This window comes from Apaloderma vittatum, unplaced genomic scaffold (genome assembly GCF_000703405.1).
Source record: "Apaloderma vittatum isolate BGI_N311 unplaced genomic scaffold, ASM70340v1 scaffold39561, whole genome shotgun sequence".
Classification (NCBI taxonomy): Eukaryota; Metazoa; Chordata; class Aves; order Trogoniformes; family Trogonidae; genus Apaloderma; species Apaloderma vittatum.
Genome location: NW_009698173.1, coordinates 27,000 through 37,852, shown reverse-complemented (window position 1 = coordinate 37,852; position 10,853 = coordinate 27,000).

Here is a 10,853-nt window from a genome sequence, read left to right as displayed (position 1 = left end):
AGGAATGCCTGCAAATTTTGCAAATCCTTGACTTCGAATTCTGTATTTCTCAGAAAATGCCATGGACAGTAGTTGTTATTCTGTCACACATTCAGTAGGATGTATCTTATTTTACACCACGTTTAAAGTTTTATTCTCCTTTTTTCTTTTGTGACACACAAAAGAATTTTGCCAATTTTCCTCTCAGAGCATATTATTTTTTTCAGATTTTTTTTTCTCTACAAAATATTTATGCTTATTCTTAACCCATTGAGATTTGGAACTGGTATTCTTGGCTTTAAGGATGCCCTAAAATGACAAAGCTGGGAAAGCACTGGCAGATAGTGCCTTTGCAAGTGAGGACAGATGTCTTGCAAAGGCTGAGAAGCTAAGGAATCTGCAGAATTCCTAAACCCCAGTGAGTTTAATGCTCCTTGTTGTCTCAAAAATATGAATGCTTTGATGCGCGTCCGATTTCCTGGATTTACTAGCACTGTGAATTTTGGGACCTGAGCAAACTATTTCATTTTCACTTCTGAATATACCTCCTAAATATTTTGAAATACTAATTTTTCTGAAGAAACTACAAGTGAAAACATTGTTAAAGTAAAGGTAACTTAGAGCACATGTAAATAATCTCAAATGTATTTCCCCTGTAAAAGCTCATTCCTCAAAAGTTCCTAACACTGGTCATGATTTTGGTTCTGCAGTATGTAATACTTTGGAAAGGTTGTGATTTTTCAGAGGACAGATGAGTAGTTTCAGAAAACAATACATCTCCTTTAAGAAAATAATATATCTTCAGTGTGCCCCCTCTGGGCTACTTAAAAATGGAAGTATTTTAAGTTTCTAGTGGATAAATTGGGCCTATAAAAAAACACTGTGGATTCTTATGCTGACCGCTTCTTGTTCTATGTCCAGAAGTGCTCAGTGTGCAAATAAGAGCCTCATCTTTCTCTACCGCTGGCTTTCCAAGCTCATTTGGATCTTAATATTTACAAGAGAGACTTGTCATGCTTTTTGCATTATCATAGACGATAATTGTTCAGGTACATCTGTGAGAGCTCACCACCCTAATTTCAACCTCTTTGGTTGTAATTCAGGAATGCACTTCAGCAAATCCATCATTTCTAAGCACTCTGTAGATTACAGACATATTCAACAGTTTTCTGAATGGGAATGTTTTCTTATAGATAATACAGCTGGAACCTACTAAATACTAAATGTTTTCATGCATTACAAGAATTATATCCAGTCTTCCCAGGGTCAACTGCTCTAGGAATAAATAAATAAAAACAAAAAACAAAGGAAATACATTGTTTAGCAATAAAGTTGGTAGATACAAGGAAGGAACAGATTCCTTGTAGAAGCAATTTTACATTGCCAATTTTGGAAGTCAGACCGGACATGAACAGCTGAGTAAAAAAGAGTAGTAGCCTGAATGCAGACATCGCAAAACTGGGAGTTTTAAAGAGACTGCCTCAAGGACACAGTAAGATTCTGTCGAATTACATTTGATGTTCCAATAGCCTGAGCAGTAGTGAGTGACACCGTTGTTAGGAAACTGGCACTGCTGGACACGGTGCCCAGTTAAATCCCATCTGTGCTGTGTGTGAGGGAGAGATCAGGTGCCTGGCCCCTAGAGAGGATAGTTACAGTCAAGGAAGATACTGTTTACATTTCAGAATGCCTGCATATTTTTACCAAAAAAAAAAAAAAATCAACGTAATCATCTCATGCCAGCTCCAGAACATATGCAGTGATTCACCTCCTGATTACAGCAAAGTTTTTTAGGATCCATACTTGCACCCCTTTACAGACTGTCAATACTCAGACCCCAGGAACGTCAAAGTACTGTGTGCCCAAGAGATCCTGAAGGGAGCACACGGCTCCTTTCGTGATCCAGTAAAAATCTCCTTTGTTGAACCTACTCAGCATTGCCACAGGATTTCCAGTCTACTGGTAAAGTTCAGAGTTGTTGTCCCAGCAGTCTGTTGTGGCTTGCTACATGACATAGAAAATATTTCTTGTAACTAACTAGCAATAGATTGTTTTTATAACAGTGTGTTTCTGTACACATGCCCTCCTCCAACATCCCTTCCCTATTCCCAGGACAGAGACACCAACTCAGTAGTCACAGACCACTATATTACATCAGAAAGCCTCATTAAATCACTGTAGACACAATTATCTATTGTATCCATCAAAGCATGAAAGGTTACCTGAGTTACTAAAAAATTCCAGGCGTGTCTTCCTAATAAACAACAGTATAGTGATTAATTGCTAAAAGAATCTGGTGCTTTAGGAGTAGCTTTTATTTGGAAAGTTTAACATACTCATTCACCAGACAACTGAACTCTCCACTTCTCACTTTCTCAGGTCACCTGCAAGTACTAAAGATTTATGTGAGCAAGAAATATTGTTACTTTTTAACATGGCGATGTTTTTTTAAGCAACATATTTCAGATAGAGATTTAGCCCCATGATGCATACAAAGAAAGAGACTTTGCCTTGAGAGGATTTGGTATGAACTGGGTCACAAAGGCAATTAAAAGTCGTAAACCAGATGTATTATGTCTGTTCTATCCTTTTCGTTTGTGTCAACGGGTGAAATCGTAGCATGGTACGCCCTGGTTCATTTTGTCATTCTAAGGCTAGAAATGATGTAAACAAAAAAGCAGCTCTCTTGTGGTTTTAGTACTGTGGAAGATAGTAACTTTACTCCACCCAAATCAAGGGTAAATTTAAAGCTGAAAATACATCTAAATTTTTAAAGATTTGATTCTATAAAGTACATTCTGTAGTCTGGATTCACTTTAATTGTGATTAATTTGTTTTCTTCTATATCCCAGAGTACCTATACATAGGATGAAACAGTTAACTTCAACTTTCACATAAAAGTTAGTTAAGTGGGTTTCCAACGCACTTTCTGCTTCCATGGGAGATCAGTTTAAACACAGTGAAGTAAGTAAATCATGTATGTGGTTACTCAGTAGAGAGTAACTCAAGTTAATTATATGTCTGTTATTTTTGGCTAATAACTAATGCCACAATATTTACTTTAATAATCTGAAGTAAGTTCTGGGCCTCTTTAAAATCACACTCTGTAGAGTGCAAAAACTGTAAACACTGCAGAATGAGGATTCCACTTGAAAACAGTTTCATTACTTATTTGCCAGACTTCCTGCAATTGGGGGAGGCTTTGCTCTTCTCAGTAAGGTATCTTTATAGGTAACTGCAGGGAAAATTGTTCCAATAACTTGGTGCCACTGAGCACCTGGTGCTGTGGCATAATTCCTAAATAAATGCCATCCTTGAGAGCCCATCCACTGGGGAGAGTAAGGTCTTTTTGGCCTCTTTGCTAGCTAATAGAGTGGAGATGGTACCTAACAAGTTCATAAAACTAACAACTAGCTTACACGTCTCCTCTGGTCAAGTCCCAAAGAGCCACCATGTCTGGCTGCACAGGAGATTGCCAGAAACGTAGGCTGCTGTGGCACAGAGGCATTGCCCTCAATCCTTCAGGCTTCCTATATTCCTTCTGACATTAGTGCCTGAGGTAGAACTAATTAAAATGGGTAGAGATTTCCACCACCGCACCCCAAAAAGCTCACCTTCATTAACCATCTGGTTCTTCAACATGTATTGTTTGGGTCATAGTTATGCTCTCATCTTCACCTGTGGGACTTTCAGACCCATGCCCGATAGAGTTATCTGCATTTTGTGGAGGGAAAAAATGCCATATGTTGTCCCTAAATAGCTTACTTTCCACAGCCAGACAGAAATGTGTCTGTAATTTGCTTTATACTGCCGATACTCTTTGTGAGAGGAAATTGTTGGGGCACTGGAAGTTATTTATTTTCCACTATATTTTATTAGGTTATTTCCTGTTTTCCTTCCTGTTCCTTTGCTCTGTCTAATTTGGCAGATTGATTTTCTTCTTGCACTTTCCTTCCTTTTAGTTTGTTCTCTCAGTTCTACTCAACATCTACTCGTCCAAATCTTCTGGACATCAGCTGAATCTTAGAAAGTAGAGCTGGCCAAGGATTTCAACATTTTAAACTTGGATAAGGCTTTTCAGCTAATTTAAACATTCAGGCTTGCTGTTAGAGCTGTGTCCAAATCTGATTTCCTCTGTGATTTTTTTTTCCATATTTATTTTTCCTTTCTTTTTTTTCCCCAAAACATGCTAGACTGCTTTATCTTGTTCCCATTCCCACTGAAGTCAGACTTAGATGGCCCAGTTCTTCTATTTTAGGTGTTAGTGTGTTCCCAAAGACCCAGGCACTTCAATGGTTTTTCTACATTTAGACTGGGACTGTAGAGGACAAAAGAACTGGGAAATAACACAACATTCCTGGTAGCACCTGATGAGTGTTGGGCAAAACGGGACCTTTGTTTGGGGTTACATAAGCTTACCTGGTCAGACCTTTCTTACTGAACACATTCACCTTTCTCCTTTGTTAATCTCTGTAAAGTATAATTACATTTAAAAAAATTACTTACAGGTGAGTATAATATTTGACTTTGGCCTCCAGCTCCATCTCTATTTTGTACTGCATATTTTATTGTTGTGTTAGGAAGTGAAAATTGCTCATTGCATGATAAAAATTAACCATATTTTACTGAAAGTAAATTTTCCAATCTACCAGCTCACAAATTTCTAGTGAAATGCTCTACGCTTCAGGAAACGAGTCCCTCTAAAGTTATGTGCCCCTCTAGACTGAGATAAATTGAACAACGTTAGATGCATCGATACCTTGGGAAAAAAGGATCATTAAGTTCAACTCACAGAGAAATATCCCCCAAGGGACCTTGGGCTTATTCAGGCTAGCCAAAGGCCATAGCCAGCACAGCAAAAATTCCAAAATTTGACATATTTAAGCTATTAATTTGAGTTGCCAAATAGTCTTTAGACATATTGTTATAGAACCCTGAAGTGGAATTGCTCAGCAGTTAATTTTACTCATCAGCTGCATCAACACATGTTCAAGTTTGGAATGTTGTGTTATTCCTGCAGCATTTTATGATTTCTCTCTTCAGAAAAAAACAGCTGGATTTGTATTTATTTTTAAAAAAGGCCTTACTTTCATCACAACTCTTCAAAATAGACAAAACTATTGCAGCACATTACTGATTCACTTCAATAGCACATAAAACAATCAAAGAAAAGAGACTTACCAAAACGTTACCATTACAAAACCCAAATGAGAAAAACTCATCCATTTTAATTACATACTCAGTAGTAACTGTGCACAAGCCATCAAAGCTGCAAAGGGAAACTCCTAACATTGCTCTCCTAATCAGTTTCTAAAATGTTATCTAAGTTTCAGCATTTGTTAACTAAGCACAAATTTGATAGCATTGAGGGGAAGCAATACACTCAAAAGAGATTACGGAGACAAGAATATGCTGATACTAAAGGCAGTGAAAAAATAATTTTTATGCCAAGAAAGAAAAAAACTTGGGGTATGACCTGGAAATCTGAACACTTGTAGAACAAGGGTTCAGCATTTTTTATTTTTCATTTTTGGCACACTGTTCACTCCAATTTACTGCTCATGCATTTGGACACAGATTCAACTGTCTCCTGTATCCAAGGATAATGACCTACCACTCCAGTGATTTAGTAAGCCTCAACTCTGTGCAGCCACTCAATCAGTGATGGGCTAATCCCTTAATGGCTATTTGTGTCTCTCCAATGCATCCTAAAGAGTCCTGCAACACTCCGATTCTGCTGCACAGAATTACGTGCACTTCTTCCACCCTTGTTATCTTATCAGGTAGCTAATTCCCACAAATGATCATGCAGTTTCAAGTTTAAGATGAAATTGCAATTGAATCATAAATTTGTCACTCTCCAGACAGCTGCTAAGTCAGTAAAATCTTGATCAAGTGGGGATTAGTCACTGAATTGAACAATTAAGACCTGTGAGTGCATCTGGCCCTCTGTCAGAGACATGTTTATTGATAAAAAAAATAGTTTATGTAGAGGTTTAAAATGTTATTAATTCTTAAGTGGGGCATAATCCTTTATCTAGTATATTGTGACACATAGCTAACTATCCCACTAACGTCTTGTTCTGCTCAATTGACTATTTAAACAGAATTAATCTTTTGAAATAATGATGTCTGTGAGGCTTTATAAATTATAAGGCAGAGTGCAGTGAGAAATGTAATTTACAAAAATTGTTTGCTTCTGTGGCTTTTTTTTTAATCTGCAAAGGGAAACAGCCTTTCAGATCATCACCTAGTTACGTTTTATTAAAATATTCGTATGCATTAAGCAATATATTTCCTAAACAAGAAAACTATATTTCCTGCAGAGAACAGACATATACACACACCTCTGAGCCCTATTTTGAAAAAAGATAAGGCACAGTTGGATACTGGAGTGCTATGTTGCACTGCTCATTACGAACTGGAAAAAGATAAAGGAGATAGGCACTTGCCTCAAGTTAGTGACCCTTACCAAAAGTTTTCTTCACCAGAGGTTTTTCCCATCGTATCACGTATCCATGTTTTACCGTGATCTATTTCTGTTACTTTATTGTAGGAAACATTAGATCTCCAAAATGTAAAACGCTACTGTTCCGCAGCTGTAAACTTCACATCTTTCATATTTTGAACACTGAGGGAAGTTTTAGTGGCTGTTTAGTGGAAGGTAACAACGGCCACGGGCAACAGTGTGCAGCAGTGGCCGAGTCCCTGGGGACTGCTCCTCGTCCGGGCTTCGCTCTGAGCAGCATTAGCACTGGGGCTGGGTGAGGTGGGTGTTTGGGGCTGGGCCACATACACCTGCTGAAGCTGGAACGTTTAAATTTGTATTCGCTATGGCAAATTCTCCCTCAGTATCACACCCTATGTTCTTTGTCAAATCACAGCTGAAGGGCCTCTTGCTCAAGGAACGCAGCCCAAATTCTTCTGACAACCAGGTTGGATTAGGGTGATGCACTTCATGAATCAGACAGAACATGCCCTGCGCTAGCCATTGCTTTTCCATGCTGCTGAGAAGCACAATTTTGTAAATACTCTAAAATCCTACTCTCACGGGTCACAGTCATTTCATTTTGCCCTTGCCTGTGGCTGGTTAATTCAAATTAAATTTCATGCCAGTCTGCTCAAGCAATCTGCACAGCGTACAGAAATCCAGAGTTTTCACTAGAAGGCAAAATGGCTTTCACCAGTTAGTGAGGTTTTCAGAAAAGGTCAGAATTCTAAACGCACTGATACAAAAGAGAAGAATTTTAAAACTCAATCACAATAATCTTTGATTTAAAAATACAACTGAAAAATCCAGCTGGGTTACTTTAGATCTTTTTCTGAGTTGAGCATATGTCTGAGTAAAAACATTTAAAATGCAAAACAACAATCCTGCCTTTATAGATGGATCTCTGCAAAAAGAGACAGGAATGCACTAAGTTATTTTCAGCAAATGGCCAAGTTAAATAACATACAATGACAAAATTACTCTGACTAAATCCAATGTTTTACACTTCATGACTATTCACTGTTGCTCCTAAAGCAAGTTCATATTTTGGGCCAGTACTTCAACTAGATCTCAAGATTAGCTTACCCTCATCTTCTAACTTTAAATAATCATTCCAGGCAGAGAGGGGAAGTTAAAAAAAAACCCAGACGTAACACTAAAAAGCCTGCCCTAGGTTATTCTGTCACCTGAAATTTTACTCTACGTAAATAATATATGAATGTTATTATATTAAATGCAGAGCCACATACCAGAGGTACTGAAATCCAGCTCAACTCTATGATATACAGAAGGTAATCCCAATACATAGACCTTCCTGTAGTCTTGCTATCAATGTGACAGAACATCCTCTAACTGTATACTCTTGTGGAATAACTAGTATACTAAATTTGGAATAATCAGTGGGTTTTGAACCTAATTCAGGAATTCTTGGTGAGGCAGAACTCCTACTCATGTTAACTTCAGGAACATGGGGCTTTTTCTAAGTCAGAGTCTAAGACTGCAGATTCAGCAGAGGCTCATACTATTAAAAGCGCATTACATCATATTACATTTATTAACAAGGAGTTGAATGTTTTAACTTGCTGTTCTCAAAATTCATACGTAATTGTGAAACTGAGTCTTCAGTATTTTTTAGTTCCTTATAGTACCCAGTTCCAACAAATACTCTGGTGCCATTACAAATTACATTGCGTAAGTCTCTATCAAACAAAATGTGTCAAGATGTAAATGCTTAAAACCAGCAGTATATGTTGACTGAGGCCACCCCCAAAAAATTCGGTTTAGATCAATACAATTTTTAATATGATTTTGGATATCTAGCCTGTACAAAACTTTTTTGAATCTAATTCCATGAAACAAAATAGCATAGCAAAGCAAAAAGGTGAACTCTAGAGGGTCTTCACTGAGAAAATGCTCTTTTTTTCTTTGACAGTCTTTCTGTGAAGAATTCTAGCTCTCTCTGAAATGCTTACAAAAATATTTGTTCTCTAGCCACATGTAATCTATCTATCTATGAGCTTTTATATGTTGTGGCTTTAAACAGGTATCACTGAATAGCCAAATAACATTACCAAGTTATCAGCTGCTTCACATTTGTCATTGTGGAGATGGAATATTCTCCTGTGAGTTGACCATCTTTAATTTAGACCAAGCTCATAGTAAAATGTTTGGCTGGATGAACAAGGCCTGGGGACCTTGTTCCGGCTTTTAGTGGCCACATTCTCCACATTCACAGCCACAAAGCACTAAGGCCAAAGCCTGGGACAGCAGAAAGAACAACCTGTTATCTCCCCAGAGGGCACAAGTCTAGGACCTTCCCATTCGGATCTGAAGTACAGCGGCAAAAGCCCGAAGTGAAAAACACAGGGCTACTGCCTGGTGCCTCTGTGTTGTGTGGCTACAAGCAAGACTCTATCACTTGGGGCAGGAATATTTCCCCATCACTTTTTGACTTTAATAGTTAATGATTTGTTAAGGAGACAATGAAAATGTCTTCAATGTTTGATTCAGCTTTAGAAGAAAAGGGAGATTCTGAAAGACTTACCCATTAGACCTGTTTGTAGTAGATAAGCACTAAAGGGTTAAAAAATCTAATCGTGGGTAGCCATCAAGTGGTTGAGAGCAGCAAACATACTGGACACAAACAGGTGATAAAAGGCAGTAAGAGGGATGACAAAATCAAGAAAATAAAGAATACTGTTATAAAGATTTATAGATTGGCTAAAGTAGAGCAAAAAAAATGATAACAAATGCTGATAAAAAAGAAATGGGGTATCAGCCATATAAACACGCAGAAAACTTCAATGCTTCTGTATAGTACTATGACACTGCTTTGTTTACACCAGCATTGACCTTTTGCTCCTGAAGAAGTTTATTAACCAACTCGGTCTTTCTTTGTGTTGCTTTACTCATCAAGAGAAAGTTGTACAGGGTTGATTCTGATGAATGGCTTTTTCAGAAAGTCAAGTTATCCTTGACTAGATGCAGATGGCCTAGTAAAAAATGAATGCTGCCAGCAGACATTGTCTTTATCAGTAGTAATTCAGCAGGGACTAGACTTCCTCATCTCTGGCCAGAGAAACCCAGCCTTCTGTTTCAGCACCATATCACATATTGTCCTAATGAATTCTTGTAACACACTGCAGCCCAGATAAATATGCTTATATTAATGTTTTTGGCAGTCTGGGGCACGGTACAGAATTGACACAAGTGTTTGGATTCTGCCTGCAGCAGACACCAGGAATTTATACAGCTTAGAAATATTAGACTGTCGTTAGGTTGTTTGTCCTGCGTGATGACCTTCAGTATTGCAAACTGCAGCTCATCCTCCCCAGATGGGCTGCACAAAGGGGAAGCCTGTGGCGAGCCACGCTGAAGTCCCACAGCTCAGAGTGGGGAAGCTCAGTTACTAGAGGCTTTCACTCATCCCACAGCAGTACCAAAACTATTTTGAGATTTGTATTTCAGACAGTCCAGTGGACACTCACCACAGCAATACCCACGGCAGGCAATGCAAATCACACTGTCATGTGATCTTCCCTTTCTTTGATTGCCTATTAATTCTTCCTTCTAACATCTCCTGAGGTAATGAGCAATGAGTGATTTACAGCACATCTCTCTTCAGACCATGAAGCACCATCCCAGGCAGTCTCAAGGACAGGAGGAGTTTGGTCTCTGAAGAATGTCTCAGGCAACCAGACTTTTAAAACTGTAATTCTCAGTAGCTACTCAGATCCACTTGGATAAATGCTGTAATTACAATAACAGCACAATACCATACTGAAGCTACTGAACTACATTCTGAGTCATATTACACGACAGTCTTCAGCTCTGGCTGTGGCTTTCTAAATCCTGTAACTTTCTGGTGCAAGTTGGGAAATTCCTCCAGCTACTGCTGGCGGTTTCGCCACATCCCCTTCCCAGAAACGCAGCTGTCCTAAAAGTAAGCAAACCCTCTAGGCTGAGCCGTCTAGTGGCTGAGAGTGCAACAGCTCTCCTGCTCTAAATACAGGTCTCTGTTGGGCTGGAGTGCTTGGCACACAGTAGATAAAAACCTCTTTATTTGTCTTTACAATGTACCTTTACTGTGCAGCTAGATGGATAACTTAACCTAAAAACCTCAGTGATATGGTTAAAAATGTCAGAGACTTTCCTGAAAGGAAACATTAAGCAGATGTGATTGTTGTACAAGTAGAGCACATGCATGAGGACAGGCCATTTCCCAAGAAACTCTGGGGCAGGATTTTTTCCAGGCAGTGAGGTTACTTTTTTTTTTGTAGTTATGTTTTTCAACATTTCATTCAAATTAATACAAGTTCTGGGGCATGACTCAGATGAGAATGAGCCATAAAAAGAAACAGCCTTAGAACAAATACAGTTGTAT